Source organism: Halichoerus grypus, chromosome 8 (assembly GCF_964656455.1).
Source record: "Halichoerus grypus chromosome 8, mHalGry1.hap1.1, whole genome shotgun sequence".
Classification (NCBI taxonomy): Eukaryota; Metazoa; Chordata; class Mammalia; order Carnivora; family Phocidae; genus Halichoerus; species Halichoerus grypus.
In genome coordinates this window covers 136240943-136266778 of record NC_135719.1, presented here as the reverse complement: position 1 = coordinate 136266778, position 25836 = coordinate 136240943, and the positions used below count along the sequence as shown (strand labels likewise).

The following is a 25836-nucleotide window of genomic DNA, read 5'->3' as shown; positions in this document are numbered from 1 at the left end:
TGAGAAAGATTTTGGAAACTGGGAGGAGAGAGGGCTGATGAATATCTCCTGTGCTCTGCTCTGTGACATATGGGGAAAGAGAAGGGGAGGAAGGAAAGAAAACGTGTTGCTGTGGGTTATAAAGCAATCTTTCTGGAGTTGTTCAATGCTGTTTGGATGTTGGAGCCACTGATGAGTTGTGGGTGTGGAAATGCTTTACCATCATTCCCAGGCAGGGTGGAAGATGGGCTGGGGAAGGGGAGCTGGGCAGGAGGTGGGATATCAGAAGGATAGACTAGACCAGACCAGAGCAGACCAGACTAGGTGAGGGAGGCAATGAGCACTTTCTAGGGACAGAGTTGTCTATAAGATCTTCAGCTGTATCCCGAGACGGTGGATCATGAATCGAATTGGGTCTTTCTTCTTACGAGTCTCCTAATCTAGGATATTTTCCCCATGCCTCCCTACCAGGCCACATTTATCTCCTTTAATATCCAACACAGTCTCTTCCACCTCCTACGTCTCCCCACCATGCTCAGCTCCATCATTTCTGAAGTTCAGATTTTGGACTCACAGTCTGTTCTACTGTCTTCATACCAAGCCATACTGTTGAACTATTTCCTGAGCCTCGCTTTTCTTTCCAATTAGATCGTGAGCTCCTGGAAGGCAGTTGTCCTGTAACTCTTTTTCTTTTATCCTTGGTGCTAAGCACTGAGGAAAACAAATAAATAGCTATGGGATTGGACCTTGTTGGGTTTCAGGGTGTACCATGCATGATGACCACTACAATACTATGTCTTAGAAAAATAAGATACATCCAGATAAGTGTTGAATTTTCCATGAAAATGGAAATCACCCTGCATTATCTTTGAAGATAAATCAACTTAATATAAATCCATAACAGGAACTTGTAATTGTTCTATTGCTGAGCTAAGCAATGACCCCTTCTAGAAGCAGGTAAAAGAACAAGCAAGTCACTGTTTGGACACACCCATGTGTGAATAGCTCCTTTTAAAATTGTGGTCTTATCCAAAGAGGCTTTAATTTATTAGTACAGATGGTTTAGGTGGTTCTGTATTTATTGAATTTCTACAATCTCATTTCTCCAAAAATCCTGAAATGATGTCTAGAGAAGACTGAATCTTCGTTTAAACAAGATCTGTTGTTGTTCTTGTTTGATTGTACAGGTTGAGGCAAGGGAACAGAGTCCCTAAATAGCAGAAATTAAAAGCCCTATATGTCCCAAGAGTCACAAAGGTGAGGTCTATGTTGACAGTGACAAAAAGAAAATGCAGAGGAGGAGGAATGTGTAAGAGAAAACAAACAGCTCATTTGGCAATCATCGGGAGATTTGATTTGTGTATGCTTTTCAAGAAATGAATTCAGAGAACTTAAAAAAAAAGAAAGACATTCCAATAGTGAGGTTGGTGCCTGGCAAACAATCATTTCTCCGGTTTCATGCAGACAAACCGAGATCCAAAAACATGAAGACCATTTGAAAATAATCAGTTAAATAACCCTGCTTCGGTCACTGAGAGAATTTGGCTTGAAGAATATTTATCGTGTAAAAACTTACAAGATCTATACATGAGGGAAGGTCTAGTCCTATAACAAAGGAGCTATTTGCATTACAGAAGGATTTTTCCAAAGTTCCTTTAAAAACCAAAACAGCCAGTGCACATGAATTCCGATTTGGTTTTTAGATATTTGATTTACCCACAATTTTTCAAGAACTCTGCAATTGCAATAAAAACATATTGAAATGGAGGCAAAGCCAGGCCAGTTCAGTTTCAATTTGAATTAGAAGTGGCCCAAGTGTTTGAAGGGTGCTATTTCTTCCAGATCAGCTTATACTTAACTTTATTTCCTTACAAAATGGAAAAAAAAATTTTTTTTTGATTTTGTGTGACTTTCCATCACAGATATATATTCTTAGGTGTGATTCAGCTTTATCTCCTATTTTCTTATCTGCCTAAGAAGATGCAGTTGTTCAAAACCAATTTACTTGCTAATTCTTTCCTCTGTCATCTTTGTAATTATTTCCGATAGGCCTTAGCTAAACAATTCTTTCTCCATCATGTGGTTTCATCTCAGCTGAAAGTTTGTGTCCGCAGAGTCTGTTGTTATGGCAACAGCTGGGCTGTTACCAGCTCGATATTATGGTTTTACTGCAAGAAAAGGAAAAGAAAAATGAGCAAGGGTGGAGGGGAACATTTGGCCATTTCCACATATCTGTTTTTAAGTAATTGATCTTACCTCCTCTGTCATAGTTAATTTTTTTGCATAATTCTCTCCTTTCAAGGACCTTGAGTTCTACTAAATGAGTCATCTTATGCACATTGATAATCTAATTAATATTTATTGAGAAGGGACCATGAGGTGTGGTCTAGCATAGGCATAATGATTCATTGATTTGGGCAAGCATTCCATAAATATGTATTGAGCCACTACCCTGTTCCAGGTAAGGTTTTAGGGGCTGGCCCCGCAATGAGTATATCAGACAATGGCATGGCTCTCCTAGAGCCTACATTCTCTTGGAAGAGACAGGCAGTGAACAAGTAAAGGCATACATGTGATGCATTCAGATGATTACATGTGGTGTGAATAAGATAAAATAGCATAGTATGACAGAGAGATGGGGGAGCATTGGAGAGGGCTCTCAGGGGAAGTCTGAGACCTGACACTGGAACTGACGTCTGAATGATGAAGAGTGGAACATGTGAACATAGTGGGAGAAGGCTTTCCAGGCAGAGGGAACAGCAAGTGCATGAAATTGCTTGAAATTTTTTAAAGGAGAAAAATGCCCAAAGAGTCTGGAGGGTGGTGAGCTAGGGAATGGAGAGCAGGAGGGGAGATGTCGGAGGTAATCAGGGGTCTAGTGATCGGTGGTGATAGGAGGGTCAGCTTCATGGGTGAATGACCCATACAGTCAGTCACTCAGGACTTCGTGATCTGACTTAATGCTATGCTGTTTCTGTCTTGAAGTTCTTAATGATTTTACCTTCGAACCTGTGTTTCTTAGGTGAAATCTAATGAGACAATGGATCATGTGTGTGAGCAGAGGCGGTATGTGTCTGTCTGATGTTCCTTACCAGTCACTTGCATATAGCATTTGTGATGACCCATGAACACAGAATTCCAGCAGACCCCCCGTGTGTGGGAGTTCAGCAAGGCTCCAAGTGAGTACAAGTTAAATGTGTTATATCAACAACTCAGTAAGTGGGGCACTAACAGCCCAGAGCGGCCATGCACTCTGAACCAGAATTCTCCTTGAACACAGAAGGAAGGCAGTGGCATTCTAGGAAACACTAAGGATCAAAGAACCATATCCTATCCTTTCTCACTCACGTTTCTTCCCTGTACTGCCCAATTACTGACACTGAAAGTCATGAACAGGAACAGGAGGAAAAGGAAACATAGAGCAACTCATTTTCCTTTCAGTCATTCCTTACTCACCAGTAAGCCAAAGGTAGATAGTGTCGGTAGAACGTGTGGTATCTAGAAGTGGGAAGTAAAGACAGTTAAGTTAGTTTTGTGCAGAATTTCCACTCTCCTGGTAAGAAGGAAATACATATACATGTGCGAGTTACTGACTACAGATTGTGTAATGTCTGTGATTTCACATGCCAATTACATGCACTTACATATCCATCTAATACTGGCATTGCATAATGTAAAGATGAACAGTAAAATTCATGCCCAGTAATTTAAAATTTCATGTTCCTTTACTGAGAATGACATTAAGTAGCAAATAGAAAAAAATCATGACACATTGAGAGATTGTGGAAGAAAGGAAAAAAGCCTTATATTTTAGTGCATTGAACAACACACTTTTCTTCCTGCTTTTTTGAACAAGGGGTGTCTTAGTTTATCCAGGCTCTACCAGAATACCATGGACTGAGTGGCTTATAAACAACATAAATTTATTGCCCACAGTTTTGGAGGCTGGGAAATTCGGTATCTGGTGAGGACCCTCTTCCTGGTTCATGGACAGCATCTCCTTGCTGTGTCCTCACATGATGGAAGGGGTGAGAGACCTCTCTGGGGCAGAGCCTAATCACCTCCAAAAGCCCCACCTCCTAATACCATCCCCTTGGGGGTTAGGATTTCAGCATATGAATTCTGTCAGTTCCTAACAAGGGGCCCTCCATTTTCATTTTTCACTTCATTTTCACTTTTCATTTCAATTTTCATTCCACAAATTAAGTGGCCAGCCCTGGTGATAACATAAGTCACATGACAACAGATATTATTACCTATTGGAACTTGGGGAAATTACTTTGCATTTCCACGCCTTGATTTTCTCCCCTTTGTCATGCAGATAAGAATACCCCATGAATGGGGTTGTGATGAAGTTCATTTCAGAAGATGCCGTACATCTGTCACTGGGCAGTTTTTTATATTTGGCAAGCATTCAATAAATAGCAATGCAGGGCCCATAAACAGACCCTGTAGAATAAGATATGAGGTTCTGTGTGGATATGAATTATCTTAGTGTTGTAGAGATAGGAAAGGTCTTCTCAGTGAAACAATTTCTATATCTCCATAGAGAAATTCTTGCTTTACAGGAACTTGGGAGGGAGCACACTGCTAATTTATCCCATAATACCTTGGCTTCAGGAAAGCATTTGACAAATTATTTTATGTTCTTTTCTGGAGAAGGAGAAACACAGGCTAGATGGTAAATCTGATAGATTTGTGTCAGTTCAGTAACTTTACTCAGAGAGTTTGATTAATGGATTATGGTAGCCTGGAGAGTGGATTCCAGCGATATGCCAGAGAACTTTGTTGTTGGCTCTGTCCTATTTAATATTTAATTCATGGCTTCGTGGAGGACACATCAAGCATGATTACCAAATATGTGACCGATGCAATGTTAGAAGGAAGAGATAAAGCTTTTGTGACTAATGAACGATTCAAACATATTTTCATAGACTGGCATCATGAACGAAATCCAATAGGATGAATTTAACATATGGTTTAAGTTAGTTAAAAGTAAAATCAGAGGATAGACCATCCTAGGCTTACAAGAATATAAACTGTGACAAAGGGCTAAGGCTCAGAACTGTCTGTGAGTTATTCATTAATGCATGTATTTTTGCTTAACAGCTAAAGCACCAGTCAACGTGCTGGTTGCTGTGAGGACTATATGAAGGTGCTAGAAACAGGGAGTATAATATTGAACATGGCAGTTACAGCACAACTCAGCCATGGAAGTGATTGAGGAGGGCAGGCAATGCAGATGACAACCAAACATGAACTTCATTCATTATTTTATTTGAATCACATGATCATAGACTTATTATATAGTCCTATTAAATATGGGGACCAAATATGGGAATATTTGGAAAGAATATTGCACGGTGCATCCAGAGGAGGGTACTATGAATAATAAAAAATTTAAAACTCTGTCACATGAGGAATGAATGGCCAGTTGAGGGTTTCCTATTGCTATTACCATTGTAATTGATGATACCTTATTATATAAAGTAAAACCAAATCAAAAAGAATCTCTGAGTCAGCTAATTTTGCATATTTAGCCTGGAAAAAGCACTTGGGAAATGCTCAATTGCTATCTTTAAATATTTAACAGACTTTTATGTGGAAAATAAAATTACACTGTCTCTGTGTTGAATCTTATTTAGAATTAAGACAAATGAGTGGACATCATAGGAAGATGGATTTTGGCTCAATGTACAGAGAGCCTTTCTGCTGAGAGTTGATCTTTCCATAATTGGGGTTGTCCTTTTTGGGCCTGAATGACCATTTTTCAGGCATGATGCTGAATTAAAGATTGAACCATACAGCTTCTGTGGTTGTTTCCTACACTAAGATTCCATCATGTTGTTATGGAATTTAACGCAATTCGACAACCATTTTGGCCCCTCTTATGTGGTGGCTACTTCACTGGGCAATCCAGAAGTTATGCAAACACTCAAAAAGACATTCTGCCTTCACCAGATGTACTATTGTCTACATAACTGACCAAGAATATTTAACCAAGAGAGCTATCCTAAAGACATTCAACTTGAGTTAAAATTTGAATGAAGCAAGGATTTCAGTTTTCAGAAATAACTGGGGAAAATGACAGAATAGAGAAATGTTGAGGTATAACAGTAGATACTTAACTTTACCAAGGATGGAGGTAGGTCATGAGTTGTCTACCACAAACTCAGTTGCAAGTAAAGTTAAAAAAAAAGATTTTAAAATATGTATTTCCACATGTCATGATGGGTACATTGAGGGGACAGGAACTGTGAACTTGGCTTTGGGGACGTTGTCTTGCAGATGTGCCCAGTACTTACCACATCCTCACCCCTGTCTGAGTGGTTCCTTGCACACAGGTCACCATTCTTGGGACCACATGACCCTGGCATCCCGGCCATGGCTAATGGGAATGAGGACAAGTGCAATGGGGGAGCCAGTGTGGTCTAGATGCGGGTTGGTGTGAGAGCTGCAGTCAGCATGGGAAATGAGCCACTGGCCCCAACACATGTTTTTCTCTTTGCAAGTGTGAATATGAAACATGCAAAGGAGCCAGCCCAGCAGGATTTGGCAGAAACCAGGACACATGCAGAGGAACGGCAGAGAACAGATTCCATGAGGTAGCAGAAGCATTGGCATGAAGACAGTGAGAGCAGAGAGCCAATGGAGCTAGGCAGGAGCAGCTGAGGTGGAGTAAGCAGTAGGTCATGTGTATGATGCCAGAGCACTAGATGCCCAGGCAATGGGTGCCAGGTGCACAGAAAACAACATAAACATACGAGGGTGTACCTAAGTGTCAACTTCTGTGCTAGATCTGAAAACTCTTGCGGGAAAAATCAGAGAAAGATCATGGAGGTCTTGGGAATGAGGGAAGAGGTGAGAATCGAGGTGAGCATGGATAGAATTTGAATTGCCAAGGATGCTGTAGGTGGAAAGTAGGAATGGGAAGGCTCAGGTGTGGGGATGCAAAGAGCAGCATTACTAAAAGATGATACTTGGGAAAATGAACGAAGTGTATATGTGCCCCGCGGGGGCAGACAGGACTAAATTTCCCAGAATCCATTGGCCTCTTTGAAAAAATGTCAAAATGGCCTCCGTGTGGCACTTCCACAAGTGAACACTCTCTTCCAGAGAAGGTTAAGTTTCTACTGAGGACGAAGCATCAACATGGAATCCCTCCTGCATGTCCTCTCAATCCTCAAGGTCTTCTCCACAGTCACACTGAACTCCAAGCTTTTGCGTTTGCCTCCACTGTGACAGGCTTGTTCTGATGGTTTAATAGTCTCTGCCGGCGAAAGTGTAAATTGTGAGGGTGATTTGGGGGACTGTGGACAGCTGACCACGGGACAAGGGTAGAGAGCTTCTAATCATTTTCTATAAATAGCTGAACTCTTTCCAACTGGTAATGATTTTCTGTCTCTCTCTCGGCAAATCCTGAACTGGAACCAAGAAGCAAATTGTTCTCTTTCCACAAGTCCTCTGACTAAAAACAAAGTGGGGTCAGTCATCAGCCTCCGATGGTTAAAGAGAAGAGCATTGTTTTCTCTTGCCACTGATGAGTTGTAAATAAATTTGATTCCCAGTCTTTAACTTAGAGATTCATGGCAGCTCTGGGAGAGGTGTAGACAGAGTTTGAGATTCTCTGTTGCCTGCTGAGGGTTGGACAAAGTGGTTTCTGTGTTTTCTTGAAGAGGTAATTTTAGCCGAGAGTCAAAATGATGGGGTGAAATCTCAGCAAATGCACAACACTCAAAGCAAGGCCTGGTCTATTAAAATCCTATTAACTGGATCACAAATTTCCCATTTTCACAAAAACTGCCAAGTTTGCCTGTTAGTTTATTATTCATACATGAAGAGATGCTTCTTGGAGGAACTCCTAAATATAATTTCTGTCAGTCAATCAGACTGAGGGTTTCCAATGAAGTGATAAACACAATAGAATTCAGGGGGGTTCAGATGTGAGGTGGAAAATGAAAGCTGAGTTAATTTCTGTGAGTTGCCTTGTGTGAAGCAGCCAAAGAGATGAGGTGGGTTACAGAATATAAAAATATCTTCATAATCCTACTAAGAAGAGGAAAATAGGCTCCCACACTCTGTTTCAAGAGCAGATGACAAACCCTTGATATACAGGGTAGGAGATTAAGCCAGGGGAGTTGTATCCATTTTCCAGCATTTGTAGGATGTTGGTACCATAACCCGCTAGAAAAGCCTAATCTTCCAGGTTGCCCATTTTTGCAGTGAATCTTCTAGAACATTTATGACTCAAGGTCACACAATGAGTGAATCTGCATTCTTACTGAAATCACTCTCCGTTCCAGCATGTCGAGACCAGGGAAGAATTATAGTGGACGAGTGGTCACAGGAGATAAAATGGCTTTCTGTAATTGTAAACTATAAGACTTTCTCGGGGATGTTGGATCAATGCGCGTTCCTTGGGATTTATTGCTAGGCCAGTGTGATTGACTAAGAAGGGCTGAGTTTTCATCTGCTTAGAGAACTGGAGGAGGCATTGGTGACCTCAGTTCTGGTCCTAACTCCTCCTCTGGAGTGTTGTGTGAGTTTGGTTAAGGGAAACTAACTTCGTGCTCTGAAACCTCGGATGACAGAATGACTATACTGATAGTTAATAGGCCTTTCGTTGGGGGGCTGCTACCTGGGTCCCTCTTGCTTCCTGCCACAAGGATGAAGGATACTAACCTGACTGGTGAGCTTAGTAGATGCTCTGGTCCTCTGCCTGTGTCCTCCTTTTAGGAGAGGACATTTGTCATCCAAACTGCAGGGAGTGTTAATTATTGACAGCTCACAGCTCTGTCCCTCCCAGGAATTGTCCCTGGCTTAAGGGTGCTACCTTGCCCGAGGTCATGTCCCTTCTTCCCCAGGCATCACCCTTACGCAATGACTTTTGATACCAGGATACAAAAGCCTGGGCTTCTTGCCTCAATTCAGGACAACTTGCAAGAGCCATATGAGCTCCAGAACTCATGGAATCAGCAGAGGTCTCTGTCATACCTACATTGCACTTCAAGTTTTGTCTCTGCCCAATCTTGCTTTTTTACCGCCCCTCCCCCAACACACCCAAGGGGTGATCCTGCAATACCTTCCAATATACTTTCTCCTATAAATCTCTGCTTCAGAGTCTATATTCTGGGAGGACCAATGTGAGAGAGTGAGAGGCTAGGATATTGATTATGCCTTATTTATTACAGAGCTGGGTTATTATTTTTTGGTAAGTTATTTAATTTTAACTCTTAAAAAATATTGCAGGGGGCCTTGAGATATGCCTATCCTAAGGGGTCATGGGTTAGAAAAGGCTTAGCCACACTCATATAATTTCACGAACCAGCATGTAGCAAGTAGACAGGTTTTGTTTGGACCCGAGAACTTTCTAGAACTTTAAAAATCATACCTACCACCTATGTGTCAGGTTTCCAGGATGAGTGTAACTGCTTGTTTACTGACGGTTACAGCATCTTCTACAAAGCAGGTTTTTTTCTTTAGCTGCCCTGACTGCTATAGAGCTACTAAGAGCAGCCACGATCCTCTCTCATCCATGCTCTGAACATTCGAGAATTCTAACCCCCCGCTGTATTCTGCTTCTTCCCTTCCTCCACAGAAAAGTTGGGAACTTTATGTTCTTTTGTCTCCTCTTACTGAAATAGTTCCACACTGAGACAACATGCTGTTTCCAGGGAGACAGTGAAAAGCAAAAGTTAACTCAAAGAACTCTGAGAAGAGGTGCTGATAAAGTACATGAGATACCTCTGTTTTAGAGGAAGGCAAAAATAACTCTGAGATGTTTGGGGGTAAATAGAGATCTTTTAACAAGGCCATAATGAATATTCAAAGGTCTTCATAGAGCTGAAATATATTTATTTAATGATTATAATCATGGAATAATATTTACCTTTAGAGAGCCTATTACTCATTAGTTGGAAAAAAAATCACTATCCATGTAGGTGCAAGAAGTAAATTATAGATGATACATTTTCTTACCATCTATCTTTGAATAGAGTGGAAAGTGACCCATCTCTTCCAGTACCCATCCATCAATTTAATACCTCTTGGCATTTACTATAGGTCACTATTTTATTCTCCCTACTTGCTTTTACTTCTTTAATGCTGCAGAAGTTTTGGACTTTTTGTAAGAGATTAAAGATAGTTATTATTATCCAAAACTCATGTGTTCCTTTATATTTAAATCAGAACAGGGGGATCCTGTGGTTCTGTTAGATATAATCTAAGACCACTATTGACAAAGCAGCGTGAGAGATGGAGGGATTGCAGGTACACAAATCAGCATGTGAGTGGCCCGAAACGGGGAGGGAAGGGACAGACTAAGGTGAAATTTGAAGTGTAGGCGAATAGGAGGTGGGGGATGAAGATGGCGGAGGAAGAAGGTCTTGAAATTAATTTGTGTCAAATTCAAGGCAAACTTCTCAGCTCCTCAAAAAACTGCTTTTCCTAAAAAATATAAACAACAAAACGACACAAGCCCCATTCAAACGTTGAATTACTTAATAGTGATAAGGGAGGCAGAAGAAATAACTTCTTGTATCTTGTTTTGGTGTGTGTAGACTTCAATACTAGCTGTTGTTCATCTGGCCAACTGCCCCCAGCTCAGCAAGGGAGCTGTTGACTTTCTAGGAGAAAACAGTGGCCAGCGGCCACTAGAGAGCAGCAGAGAGCTGCTCTTAGGCTCTGTTCTTAAACCGACTACTCTGTGGAGGACTTCAGCTCACCAGGGTTACTCGTCTATCCACTCAACCACGCCAGACAGATGGACTCTGTTGTTTACAGAAGATATTCTGACCTAGCATCAAGACTGTGTTCCCAGATTAAACTCAGCTGGGTTACCATATAGAGAGTTTTACCTGTGAAACTTCTCTAAGCCTCAGTGTTCCCATCAGTAAAATGGGGATAATAATAGTACCTAGTTCACAGAGTTGCTGTGAGCACTAAGCACAAAGATACCGGCTCTCGGTCGCCGCTCTGCAAACATTGCCATACCAAACTAACACTTGTTTTTCTATGTGCCCCGGCTCTTTCTAAGAGTTCAGGATTAGGATTTCTTCAGATACGTGGTCTAGGACAGATTTTGTAATCAGTCTTAGTTCTGTGTCCTGAGCTCAGAGCAGGTTCACAGTGGGCCTCCTCACAGCCCTCCACCTGCAGGCAATCACTCCTGGAGAGCATTTCCCCGATGAGGAGACCAGCTATGAGAGACCATACAGTTCGTTATTGACAGAACTGATGTGAGAAGGAATTAAAGTCTTAAAGAACATGATATTCCTAAATGTGATATTCCCTCTTGGAAGTAGAGGAGACTGGTTTAGAATAGCAAAATTAGAAAATATGGTTTCATTAACTCTAAATCCCCAATGATCACTTTAACTGCATATGCATACATGATTTACAAGTTTTAGGGTTTTGCTGTTTCCAAAACATTGGTCCTCAAGAAGGTTAATATCATTGCAATAAAGGTGAATTCCAAAATGTTTCTTCATGTGAATGCTCCAGTAAAATAAGGGCTTCCTGAGCCCCTGTTCTGGGGATGGTATTGTGTTGGGTTCTGTGGGAGATTCAGACAGTATGGAGGAAGTGGTCCAGGATCCAGCACCTGATCACTGTGTCAGTGATAAATCCACGACACTTTCCTGTACCTGTTACCTCCTGGTGGATGTTTCTGTGCCAAAAGGTAGCTGGAAGATGTAAATCACGGAAGTCTTCCAAATGGTGAGTCATAAGGTTAAGATCAAAGTCACGATGCCAGAACCATCTTTCTTTTATTCACATGCTGAGGGATGTCATAAATACCACCAACTATTGACTTCCCACTACCTGTTTTCTCTTTTTTCTCTGGTTAATGATGCATCCAACTCAGCTTAATGGACAGAGTTACTCACTAATCACCACGATAGACAAATAAACAAAAATGATCTACACTAAAAGTGTAATGTGGGGAAAATAAATTAGGGTTTTGGTTGAATTAAGCTAAATATAAGTCAACCATGAGATGTGGCAGGGAAAAGAGATAATGCAATCTGACATTACTAATGCACAGTCTCCGGAGGGGGGACATGTGAGACCAGTGGCCCTCAATATTTTTAGAGTTACTGATTTCTCTGAAAATGTGTAAGCTAGGAAACTCTCCTTAGAAGAAGTCATGTACATATAAAAATTTGAATAGACTATTATGGAGTGAATGTTCTTATTGAACCGCCATGTACTGTCAGTATTTAATTTCATATTCAGCAGTTCCTATGCATGAGCACCGTCCATGAAAAAGTAATCACTCCCCCATTCTTTCAACCTCCCTGAGAGTAGGTAGGTGTTTCATGCAGCACAGTGACTCTAAGCCAAGAGCCTGACGGGCACAGCAGGAGAGGATCACCAGGGGGATTTCAGGACTCCTTATATGACCTGCTTTGCAGATCAGGCTTAATTTACACATAAGGTCAGCAGAGGCAAGGAGAGAACCCGAGAGCCACAAACCACAGTTGTAACCAGTAGAAAGCAGGTTGGTTCCATTGGAATTTAATGAGATGCATGCTGAAATGTTTAGGGGAAAATGTATGGATGTCTGCTACTTACTTTGAAATGCATCCAAAGATAAGATGGACGGGGGCGGGGGGGGATGGATGGATGTCAAGTAAATAGACAGGTAAATAATAAATAAGTAGGGCAAAATATTAATGGCAAAATCTAAATGGTGTTCACTGTAAAATCTGTTTATTTTTCTGTTTGAAAATTTTCATATTAAAATTTGGAAAAAATAAAATAATGTGGAATTCACTCAACCAGGTCAATCCCAATGGCAATAACTAAGTGAATGAAACTATTCCACCATTGTGGTTTTTTCCAGGAAATGAAACTTAAAAATCAATGCAAATTGCACTTGTCATTGATCTTTTTGGGACCTGTCTCGCTCTGTTCCTTCAGTTTTGTATGGCAGTCATCAGAGAATCCAGTTTCATAGAACAACTGTTTCCCCTCATGTAGGCTCCGAGTTGGTGGCGGTGATGGGAAATAGTACGTGTGGAGGACATGTGCTGTTCTAATTTCCTTGATGGGTAAACATGGAAGAAAGATCAAATGTTCATGGATGTAAATGCAGAATGTTTCTATTTTTTTTTTTTTTAAAGATTTTATTTATTTGACAGAGACACAGCGAGAGAGGGAACACAAGCTGGGGACACAAGCAGGGGGAGTGGGAGAGGCAGAAGCAGGCTTCCTGCAGAGCAGAGAGCCCGATGTGGGGCTCGATCCCAGGACCCTGGGATCATGACCTGAGCCGAAGGCAGACGCTTAAGGACTGAGCCACCCAGGCGCCCCTCTGTTTGTTTCTTGACAGCATAAAACTGCTTGTTTTTAATCAAGATAAGTAAAACCAACCAAGCCCACATTGTAGTAATTTGGTCTCCCCTTCTTGTACCCTACAGAAGTTAGTTATACCGCATCCGTACTTAGGTCTCCTTTGTAAATGGATTGTTAGTGCTTTCATATTTCTTTGTGTTTCCAGGCAGAGGTGTGTGTGTGATTCTGTCCTCCCTGTCTTGAAGCCTATCATCTTCATGTTTAATTTTTACTGCATGTAATAGTAAAATATAATCCTTTATTATTAAATTGAGATAGTAAACCAATTTCTTTGTTGCGTTTATTTCATGGTACAATTTTAAACATTTCTTTGTCCTTTTTAAAATTTTAGAAATACATTTTAAACTTCTAGAAGTTACAAAATAATAGAGTTCCCATGTACTGCATTCCCAGTGTTGACAGGTTATATAACCATTGCATAGTCCTTAGCGTCAGGGAAATTAACATTGTCACAATACTGTTTACTAACCTACAGATTTTATTTTTATTTTACTAGTTTCTCCACAAATGCCCCCTTTCTGGTCCAGGGTCCAGTCCAAGATCCCATGTTGCATTTAGTTGTCATATCTTTTCTATAATCTGTGTCTGTTTCTCAGTTGTTCTTTTTCATGACCTGGAGACTTTTAAAAAGGACGGGCACCTTGTTCTCTAGCTTTTTTTTTTTTTTTTCCGTCAGTTTGTATCTGTCTGATGTTTTCTCATGACAACTTAGGTTATGTATTTTGGGTAAGAATATGACAGAAGTGATGTTTCCTTCCAACGTATGTAATGTCAGGGGGTACATGATGTTGCTATCTCTTAGTACTATTGATGGCTTGGTACTAGGATCACTTGGTTATCATGGTCTTTGTCAGGTTTGTCCACTGTTAAGTGGTTATGTTTCCCTTTGCAATTAATAAGTAACTTTTGGGGAGATAACTAGGGACCATGCACTTCTTCACCATGCTTTCTACTCACTAATTTTAGCATCCTTTCTTGTCTATAGCATCATTACTGTGTTGTTTTGTCTAGTGGAGATCTCCTGTTTCTATCATTCTTTTATTTACTTATTTAGAACTCTATTTATTAATGGGAATTGTAATTAATCATTTATTATTTTTTATTATTAATTGGAATTCTGCTGCAACGAAGAGCTGCCCCATCTTTCCCACTCACTTATGTATTCATCTACTTATATAAGTATGGACTCACGGATATTTATATTTATTTTCTGGGTTAAAATCCATCACTATCATTATTTATTTTGATGTTCAGATGGTCCCAGACTTGAGCACTGGCAGATTCCTTCAAGTTGGCTCTTGTGTCCTTTAAATATGCTCTCCTCATCATTATTTGAGAATGTCCTTACCTTCTGGCACCACAAAATATTCCAATGTTTATCTTGTTATTTACTTGTCCCAGCTCTGGTATCAATCAATTTTCCAAGGAGCTCTTGATTCTCTTACTGAAGAATGGTATTTAGAAAGTAAAATCTGGATCCTGGGTGTGCTCATGCCCACAGGGTGCTATGTTTCTAGGCCCTTTCAGCCAGCAGTCATAGAAAATAGAACATACGCACATCTATATTTCTACCCATCAACATACATAAAACCATGAGTTCAAATTGATACCTCTGCCTCAGTCTGCTCTACACGCATCAGCCTAGCCTTCCTTCCTTCTTTATTTGGGACTCCTTTCTGATAATGGAAAATCACATTCTGATGGCCTACACTATATTTACTTATTTGCTCAATGTTAGTATACACGATGTCATTTTGCAGTTGCTAACTCAATTCCCTGGAAAAAATTTACTAAGGAAAACACAATTTTATGTTCAGTGCTATTTGTGCTTAGCCTTACAGTATGTAGTCAAAACACTGTTTTTCAAATCTCCTTAGTTTAGCAATTTTGCTTCCCTACCTCCTACAGTGAGGTGATGCTCCTCATTTGCAGTGCACTTAGACTCATCTGTTGCTGTTCCATTTTGGGTTTTCCCTACATCCTGCTTGGTTTTAATTGTTTATTTATTTCTTAGGTATGTGCAACATAATCATGCTTTTCAGAGTCAGAGCTATGCAAACATACATTCCATGGAGTGCGGCTAACCCTTCATGCCCTCCGGCCATTCTCAGTTCCCCATTTTTCCAACCTCATTCCCACCCCCGTTCTGTAGACACTAATCTTACTCGTTTCTGGTCTCTCCTCATATTTTTTTCCCCAAGAGATGCATGCATACATTTATATGTTTTTATATAATTTCTTTTTGGAAAGGTAGTTCTTTGTACTTGGATTTTTCTTTATTTAATAATATGTCCTGAATATCAGTTCACAGCAGTTTACAGAGCTCTATCTCATGTTTTCTTATAGCTGCATTAGGACTCCAAAAAAGGAGGGCACCAGTTTATTCAACCACTCTCCAAGGTATGGTTATTTAGGTTGTTTCCAACATTTTGTAACTTAGAAGTCATGCTGTAATAAATAACCTTTTGAATATGTACTTTTTGTATTGTTGGAGGCTTAGTTGCAGGGTAAGGCCCTAGAAGTGGGATAATGGAGCCTACATGTAAGTTCACATGTGGTTTTGTGAGGCGTTGTCAGCTTCCCTTACATAGCGGTTGGTACCAGTGTGCATTTGCACCAGCAGCTTCTGAGCATGTTTATTTCCTCAAAACTTTACTAACAGATCTGTTCTTTTTTTTTTTTTCAAAAGATTTTATTTATCCATTTGACAGAGAGAGACACAGCGAGGGAGGGAACACAAGCAGGGGGAGTGGGAGAGGGAGAAGCAGGCTTCCTGCGGAGGAGGGAGCCCGATGTAGGGCTCGATCCCAGGACCCTGGGATCATGACCTGAGCTGAAGGCAGACGCCTAACGACTGAGCCACCCAGGCGCCCCTAACAGATCTGTTCTTATACAATGAGTTTTTGTCAGTGTCATAGGGAAGAAACTGTATCTCACTGTTGTTTTCATTTGCATTTCTCTAATGAGGAGTGAATTTTAACATTTTTTATGTGTATAAGTATCACTTTTATATCTTTTTTTTGTGAATTGTCTGTTGATATATTTTTTCCTGCTTTTCTGTGAGGATTTTAATCTTTTGATGTATTTAAGAGATTTTTTTAAAATATTAGGGATATTAGTTATTATGTATGTGGTTATCTTTTCCAAATAATTTTCTACTGGATCAATAGCCTTTTTTTTTTTATTATCTTTTGACTTTTTTTTTTTTTCTCTGCACAAATATTAAAAATTCCATGCAATCACATTTATCAATCTTTTCTTTTATGGACTTTGGATTCCAAGTCATAGTTAGAAAGCCATCCTCTACATTGAAATTAAAGGGGAATTCACTCATGTTTTCTTCTGAGACTTGTACCCTTTCTTCTTCCTCTCCTCCTCTCACTTCCTCCTCCTCCTCCTCCAACTCCTCCTTTTTCTCCTTCTTTTTGCATTGAGATCCTTGATCTGTTTACCCATTTGGAGTTTATTCTTCTTCCTGGTGTGAGGTTTACATCATTTTCTACGTGACTGCATGCATAATTGTCCCGGCACCATTTATTTAAAAGTCCATCATTATTCCAGTGATTTAACACGTCCCCTTTATCTTATACTAAATTTTCATTGATATTTGTGTTGATTTCTGGTCTTTTGTATTTTATTTGACTGGTCTATTTGTGTATTTATGCACCAGTCCCACTTTCTTTTAATTACAGAAGCTGTGTAGTATGTACCTTGTTATCTTGTTCAGCTGACAATAAAATTTCAAATCTCTTTCCCCCTCTTTTTCCTTTTGGAAAGCATGATTTTCTTAGTCTCAGTTAATGCTCTTTATATTGAATTCAATTTTCTTATGTATGACTACGCCATTATCTTCTTTTCGTTAAGTTTGAATTTACGTACATATAATCATTTTTTTCTTTTATATTAGAGAAAAAAATCCAAGTAAAACATTCATAAAAATAAATAATTCAAAAAGTCTTACTTAAAATAAAACAAAACAACAACAAAAACCAGTTTCCTATCTCTCTCTCTTTTCACTCATCATATATAACCTCTTTCATTCTTTTTATTATTTTTTCTTATTTTTATATTACTAAATACTATACTTAAATCCCTATTTCTTAATTTGATATCAAGAAATGGGAGAAATAGATGAACTGTTTTTTTTAAATAAATTGAATATAAAAAATAATTTCTTTACTAACTGATAATAGCTTGAACCAGTATAAAGATGCTACTAGAATTCAGCATATGGGCTATGGAAGCACCTTTCAGTTCAGATTTTTTTTTTAAGCTGTTACATAGAAACAAAACAAAAACCATAATTTGATGACTTTCAATCATGATAGTAAGTAGAGGCGTGGCTCTGCCCCCTTCTCCTTCACCCCAATCATCTTTGAACAGGAAAAGCCCTAGACAACACTATATTTTTGCTTCTTTGATGATTATATATTTTTCACATTTAGTTCAACTTTATTTTTCAGTAATTTTTTTCCTCCTCATAATTTGGAAAACATAGTCAAATTTTTTTGTCCTTTGTGTTACTGATTTGAATTTTAATTAAAATGCTTAAACCATATTTCCATTCCTGACATTATTGGTGACCACCGACTCCTCCCATGAAAGATAAGGAAATTAGTTCACTTTCAGTGACTCACAATATACCTGTGAGCCCTTTCCACTTTCTGATTTTTATAGGTAGACTCAAGAGTTTTTATTACAGTCATTATAATTAAAATAATAAATACTTATAATGGACTATAATAAAACTATAATAAGCTATAATGGTATAATAAATACTATACTAAAACTAAAATGCTATAATAAACTATAGCATAAGACTATAATATAAAACTATAATAAAATGACTCTTTTTTTCAAGAATTAAAATATTTATATTCAGTTTTGTAGCCACAGTCAAAAGAGCTATCTAGATTAAATTTTCTGCTGCAATTGTTTCAGGTCTTCCCAGTCCGTCCATATGGAAATTTGTCCATTTGTGATTTATTTATCTTGATTTTCATCTTGATTAGGAGGGTTACATCATTATAATATTTTATTTTTTTATTTTTTTTAAGATTTATTTATTTATTTGAGAGAGAGAGAGAGAGAGAGAGAGAAAGCACACGAGGGAGTGGGAGAGGGAGAAGCAGAGTCCCAGCTGAGCAGGGAGCCCAACATGGGGCTAGATCCCAGGACACTGGGATCATGCCTTGAGCTGAAGGCAGACGCTTAACCAACTGAGCCACCCAGACACCCCCCATTATAATAAAGAAGGATATATATTAATTATGCTTCCTGAATCGCTGCATATTTGAGAATTTCCTTCTGTCATTGTCAAAAGAATGAAAACTAAGTTGGGGAAAGTTTTTGGATCATAGGTCCCTTCATTTTTCCAGAATTTAGTGTCCTGACACCATTGGCTTTTGCCATCAATATTTGTTTGAAGAAATCTGGGGCTGGTTTTGAAATTCAATAATTTATTGAAAAATTAAGGCATGCTTCTCAATTTTTATAAATGTTTAGTGCACGATGATCCTTCTTAATCTGCATTCATAAGCTACTTCAGATCAGGAACATTCCCTTCCATTATGTCTTTAAACAGTGTGTGTCCTGGCAACTCTGCTGTCTTTCTCTTCAGGGTCAAGGAGCTAAATATTGGGTCCTTACAATGGGTTATCCATTTAGACCATCTTCTTCTGTGTGCCTTGAATTTTTCCTTTTTTTTGTGCTTGATTTTTTTAAGCCAGTACTATTTTTTTCACCCCTGTGGTGCTCATTCAGCTCTTTGCTGCTGCTATTTTGTTTTAATTCCATTGAAAACTGTTATTTCCTTTTCTTCTGAATTTATGGAGTATATGTTTCTTTAATTTCCTTGAGAATATGAAGCACTGTTGCTGAAATATTTCTTTTCTTTCCTGGAGGTAAGTTTGATTGCTGTCTTTATTCTCATTTATATGCTCTTTCTCTTTCTTTCTTTGTGTGTGTGTGTGTGTGTGTGTGTGTGTGTGTGTGTGTTATTGTCCTTGTAGGTCATTTCTGCATATGTCTCCTTTTGCTCTTTAAAAGCCTTTATTCATTTCTTGAGTGCTGACAGTTCTATCCAGGTCTTCCTTTGATTCCCCCAAACCATGCATAGATTTATTTTGGTTTGCTTCTTTGTTTTCATGGGCAGTGTTCAAATATTTCTTTAGGGTCAAGCAGGGAGGGTGGGAAAGTATTTGATAGGTTTTTTTCACCCCTGTTCTGTCATTTGATGGCTTCCTACTGATAGAAGCAAAGCGGGGGTCTGAGAAGCTGGAAGTAGAGGCGACAGTCTGCTGTCTGTGGTCTGTTGAGAGTGGCTAGAGAAAACCTCTCACTATTTCCTTACCCTCTTTTCTGGTTTATTGTATTCAGCTTTTGGGGGAGAATGTAACCATTAGCTTTTCCCCAGGGCTTTTTCTTCCTGCTTCTTTATTGTTTGGAAGTTTATTTAACTTTTGCTTTTTAGTGTGCCTGTGCACATTAGAAGGAAAAGGGGGGAGGAGAAGAGAGGAGAATCTAGCTGGATTATGATTTTTTAGGTTGAAACCCATATCTTAACCCTTTCTGTATGTTCTGTGCAAAGCCTCATCCATTGCCTTTCTTAAAGTTACAGTAGCACTAGCTTCTAGTGGTAGGAACAATAACTGTATACGGACTACACTGTCAGGCATGTCACTAAACACTTTTATAGAGAATGTTTTACTTTACATTCTCAATAATCTTAATGATATAGTTACCATTATTTTCCCATTAGATATAATAAATTTACCAGAAGCTATGTTGCCAGTAAATGGAGAAACCAGAGACTCTCTGACCCCAAAGCTGATGCTCTCGACCAGCTCGTATTCCTTTGAAAGCGAAAGCCTTCAAGTAGGATGTCTGGTGCTCCAAGGCCCTTTCTTTCTTTTCATTTTGTTTAAATGCTTTCATGAACCCTCTTTCTAATATTCCCCTGGAGGAGTGTGCCTGAATGCCTTAGTTCTCAAGAGCCTGGCCCAAACAGGACTCCTGTTCTCAGAGTTGCTAGTGACCATGGGTCCTTCTTTGCACAGAAAAACCAGACAGGAATTCTCCTGATGAAAAAGTTGAAGGCCACCTTGTTATTTCTTAGAAATAGAATTTTAAATGGCATTACAAATCCAAACTATGGTGGCCTGGAGCCAGCCTTGGGCGCTGCTGTGGGGGCAGCCTCGGGAGAACCTGATGCTTTCCACTGACAACACGTACTTCTGAGCTACAAGCCACAGGTTTATCCCTGGAGGATGGGTGGAGACACCTGGGCCTTTACTGGCAGTTTGGTAAGTTCAACTCTATCTCACTTGATTAGATCCTGCTTTCTCCAGCTCAGAGTTGCTCTCAGGGAGGCAGACTAGGCTGGGTCCATCCTCATTCAGCAGAGAAAATAGAAACATGGAATGTGTCTGTGCCCTCAATTTGGTGCCATCTTGCTGACTACATTTGTGTGTGTTCTTCAGTACGGTGAAAGGAGATGTTACATTGATATATGCACATATGTAAAATTTCAGAATGTTTAATATAGAAAATTTAGGAAGTACATAAATGCAGTCATGATTCCACTATCCAGGGATATCCACTCTCCTATTTTGATGAATCCCGTGTTTTTTTCTACTTACATACTTGTGCATATTATATTTACCTAATGTGGATAAATCCTTTAAAATATTAATATATATAAACTTATTCGTGAAAAAATTTTATTTTACAGAATGCTTATTGTATGGGTATGCTAGTATTTCTTTACCAACTAGGACCTTTTTTTTGGTGGTGTTTTCATCATCCATGGTGAGAGAGAGGATTCTGACCAGGAGCCTCAGGGACATATGCCAGTTTGCTTAGACCTTGGCTTTCTTCCTTGGACCTTCCCGTGGCTTTGAATTCCAACATGACCTGTGAGGGCAGTGTTGCCCTGGCACCTTCAGGATTAGGGCTTTCCCAAGATGTCAGTATTTGAAGGGTAGACAGAGCAATTCATGTGTGTAGACTGAAGTCTTTAAGGGATCAAATCAATGAAGAAATGGGAAGTCATTTCAACTAATTCTGTTAAAAGGAGGAAAATAGGGAAGAAACATGGGAAGTCATTTCAACTAATTCTGTTAAAAAGAAGGAGGAAAATAGGGAAGAAAGAGAGAGAGAGGGAGGGAGGGAAGAAGGGAAATGGAAAGAGACTAAGACTTCACTTGTTATCAGAAACTTTCTTTAAGCTTTTCATAAGCTTGGGAATGAAAGCTCTGTTCAGGGCGGCACAGAGCAGTGATATTAATAATTGAGGGCAGATAATAACAGAAATAATTGCACACAGTTTTTTTTTTTAAGATTTATGTATTTCTTAGAAAGAGAGAGAGGGAGTGCGTGAGCGGGGGAAGAGGGGCAGAACAAGAGGTAGAGAGAGAGTCTCAAGCAGACTCCCTGCTGAGCATGGAGCCTGATTTGGGGGCTCGATCTCACAACCCTAAGACCATGCTCTGAGCCCAAACCAAGAGTTGGACACTCAACCAACTGAGCTACCCAGGCTCACCTGCACACAGTTTTAATAACTGTGAGGGGCCACATTTAATCCTTGTAACCTCTGGTGGCAGGTTTTATCATTATATCCCTATTTTACAGTGGGGAAATTGAGGCACACAGACAGAAGTATAGAAGTCTTATGCTCAGAGTGGAAGAGCATGACCCAGCCTTCCTTTGTCACAGACCAAAACAGAAGGAAGTGCTCCAGTGAACTAACTAGTCTGCCATGCCTGGAGCTGTGGTGTTTATAGGAATGGAAACCCTCCTGTCTGTTGCCAAAATGCTCTGAGATTCCAACTCTGGTGGTCTTGACAGCGGTATATCACTCAGAAATAGGGACCAAAATGCCTGTTAGGCTCTAGAAACCCTGAACGTTGCCCTGATGTAACAAGTGCAGAATCATTCAAGGATCAATTTTTAATAATTCATAGACACTTCTCATCCCTTTTGTACTCTTTGACCCATCCCTCTTTTCTTCCAAAAGTAATTCTCTTGAAGCTTTTTAAAGAAATCAGGGTTTGAAGTTCATGTTTAATTTCAAAATGGCCACTCACTGTGGCACCAGATAGGTTTTGAAGTGGACCCATGTGGGCACTGAAGGCTATGAAGGATTAACGTTGCTTCGATAAGGACGTGTTATTTCTGTCCTTGACGGTGATGCTTGTGGAGACTTTCCTGAGTGTGTAGAGAGGTGGAGGGAGCTGGAACTGTGGTTAGGGCCAGTCTCATCCTCTTTAAGGTCCTAATGCTGCTGGACACTTGGTAACTAATGCAGGAGAAGTGGCTCAGAGGGTGGGGGCAATCCTGGTCTCATGTGGGTCAAGCAAGTGTGGCTTCTTTGTAAAACTGGGCAGTGGTGGTGGGAGGGAGAACTATTTCATAAAGTGATTATAGCATCATTCACTCAAAAACCCTCAAAGAACCAGGGGACTTATGGATAGGATATTTTGGTTAGTTGACTTTTCCAGCTTACAGAAATTTAAGCAGAAAATTATTTATTTCAACCAATATTGAGACACTTTTTAAAAGCAAGGGCATTATCAAAACCATTACTGGATTTTTGTTTTGTCCTTGAAAATTTTTTGTACCTGAGGACCATCTTTCTGAACTTGACTTTCATTATGTGGTAGTATAGTTGTAGAGGTTTAGGATAAATGACTGAATGTGTACAAATCCCAGGTTATCCCTGAGAACTTAGATTACAAATAATTCCTGACACAAACTTGTTTTGCTGCCATTTTTTTTTAAAGCAGTGTGGTCTAAGAGAACAGAATGAACACAGGATCCAGATACTCACAGCCTAGAGCCCCAGTCCCCGCTTGGCCAGAGGCAACTGGCCAGGGGATAGTGAACAAACAGTCTCCTTGGGCCTCAGGTCCTTCTTCAGTAAAATGAGGAGCTGCACCAGAAAATTTGTAAGGAATCTTCTACAAGTAGTATTTGATGACTTATAAATTAGGGGTGGGAAGACAGAAGGAAGGAAGGAAGCAAGGAAGGAAGGAAGGAAGGAAGGAAGAAAGGAGGCAAGGTAGGGAGGACATGAAAGAAATGACAGGTTCAAATTAGTTGGGCTCTTCTTACCTGCTTGTAACAGGGACAACATGCATGACTTTTCAAACCTCTCCTCCCTTAATAGGAATGGATCCTTAGATGCTCAGCCAGCCGTCTAGCCATGACTCCTTTTGGCTGAGCAGGGTAGACATCTAAAGCTGCAGCATTGGAATTGGCTGAAAAAGACTAGATTGATTACATTAGGAAGGGCAACAAACCAAATCTAGAAAAATAAGTTTTGGAGGGAGAGATTGTCGAACACCTGCTGGGTAGATTTTGGGGGAATAGATGCATGGAGGAAATTCAGGAAATTTCCCTATGTGTGTCAGGAAAATGTAAACCATGTTTTCCACTCTTTAGGACTTCAGGGAATGTTTAAATTGCTTGTCAGTGGTCTTTATATGTTCACCTTGTACCTCATGCCATGCTAAGCCCAGTTCCATTTTATCTGTGTTACAAGGTTCTGCTGGCTGGGAATAGGAGAAAGAAGACACAACTGAACTCTCGTCATGCATCAAGACAACACTTGGGTTGTACATTTTTAGGAGGAGACATCAAAGAAAATGAAGCTGAAGGAAAATGTAGAATTACAAAGGCAGGTTGAAATTTTGAAAATGACAAACAGGAGAAGGTGAGCAGTCATTGGTGGTGGGGAAATCCCGTTTGCCCCTGCTGTTGCTGTATTGCTCTTAAGGGAGAGGTTTTCTTCTTTTGATCACCCAGCTACGCCGTTGAATACTGAAAATTCCAATTGAGGAAATGTTCTCAGGAATGACTGGCAGGAAAGTGCTGACAGAGTAGAGCTGTCCGTGAAGGCAGCGTTGGGTGGAAGAGCCCTTAGGCTGAAATGATCCCCTGGAGATGCTGGATGGCGGTACTGAGAGTGCCTGCTTTGGAGCACTGCACCAGGAGCCCGCAGCAGTTCCTGCTCTACGTGGCTGCTTCTGGCCCCAGTAAGCTCCAGACCAGCAGAGGGAAGGCAAGCATGGAAGATTTTTTTTCTGGCTTGCTCCTTTTTTTGGTTCTCTGGTGATTTGAGGGTCCTCTCCAGCTGCGAGGGTGTCTCACCTGGTTAAAAGCTAACAGATTGCTGTGAACCCATGACAATTAAAATTAGATAAAATCATTTATAAACATTATTCTAAATAAGGATGCCCCAGCTGTTGGTGGCTCTTTTGAAGGCATCAGATTTGCAGTCAGAGTGTAGGGGTTTATTGCTCTGTACTCAAATGTTCTTGTAACGATCTCTTTTTTTTCCCCCTTGATTTCTGTAAGCTTTTTATTTCACTTAAAAAAAAATCAGCTTCCAGAAGGATTATTCCAGTTGGGAGATGTTCTGAGGAATGAAGATTAGCAGACTCTATGCCCTCTGCTATAGAAATGATTGGGGGGAAAATACAAATCTCCCTTGCACATTTTCTCAGGTCAGGAATGACCAGCAATAAAAGCCATCCAGCGATGTGGGTCTTTCTGCCAAAATATTCATGTCACTGAGATGAATGACAAGCCCAACACTTTACTAGTGCATATCTGTTGAAGAAGGTGGTTCCTTTCAGTGCTGCCAAATGTTTCAATTCTGTCTTTAGGTTATAATTTAAAGTATAAATACTTAACAAGGGCAAGGCAGTGTCTTTCAAGCAGAAATAAATCTACCATCACTACACATGTGTAAAAATATAAAAATGCTTATTAGTAACCATATACTCCAATAGATAAATTTTAGTAAGTTTGAAATAGCATTTTTTACTCACCTTAAAGGCATAGAAAAAATGTGGATGAGGTTTTTTTTTTTTGAATAATTTATTTTTTCTGCTCTCCTCTTAGCTGCAAACTAACACTACACTCAGAAAATCTCACAGGATAGATGGTATGTGAAATTTCATATCTTCTTCCCTGGAGTTGGGACTTTTGATGTTCACATAGTTCGTCTACATATTATAACCTCTGCTTTGTAACTAAATTGAATGTGGTCCCTACAGAGAGTATACTAGATTGAATTTTGCCATTTAATATAGTAGGTAAGAGAGAATCCCAGTTGTTCATCTTTAGGTAAATACTTAGGAGATGTGTGGAAAAGCAAAGCTTACTTTATACCTACAAATGTGTTCTCCACAGTGCTTTGCCAAACCCGGGACAGAGCCTCTTGACTATTTGGGCTGGTGAAGCCTGGGAGAGAGGAGTCCTTTCTGTCTGGGTTTGGGGCACTGCTGGGGCAACTTCACCACCCCCAGGCAGGGTCCAGAAGCTGGGCACCCCACGAGGCATGCTGACTCAGGCCAGTAAAAACAACATCAGAATAGGAGAGTCAGAATAAAAACCTGGAGAAGCTGTACGCAGGACCCCCAGGGGTTAAAGGCAGCTGTAAATGTTGAGTGACACATAGAGAAAGAAGCACTTGGGGCTAAAAGAAGGTGG

General features: G+C 39.9%; 1 long non-coding RNA gene across 1 annotated transcript in view; it reads left to right on the top strand.

The window, feature by feature from the left end:
* Positions 1-3007: 3007 nt before the first annotated feature.
* LOC118544252 (uncharacterized) overlaps positions 3008-25836 on the top strand; it is a 170524-nt gene continuing 147695 nt past the window's right edge. The window contains exon 1 of the long non-coding RNA XR_013450203.1: positions 3008-3158. This is a non-coding gene — a long non-coding RNA (uncharacterized LOC118544252). The remainder of the gene's footprint in view (positions 3159-25836) is intronic.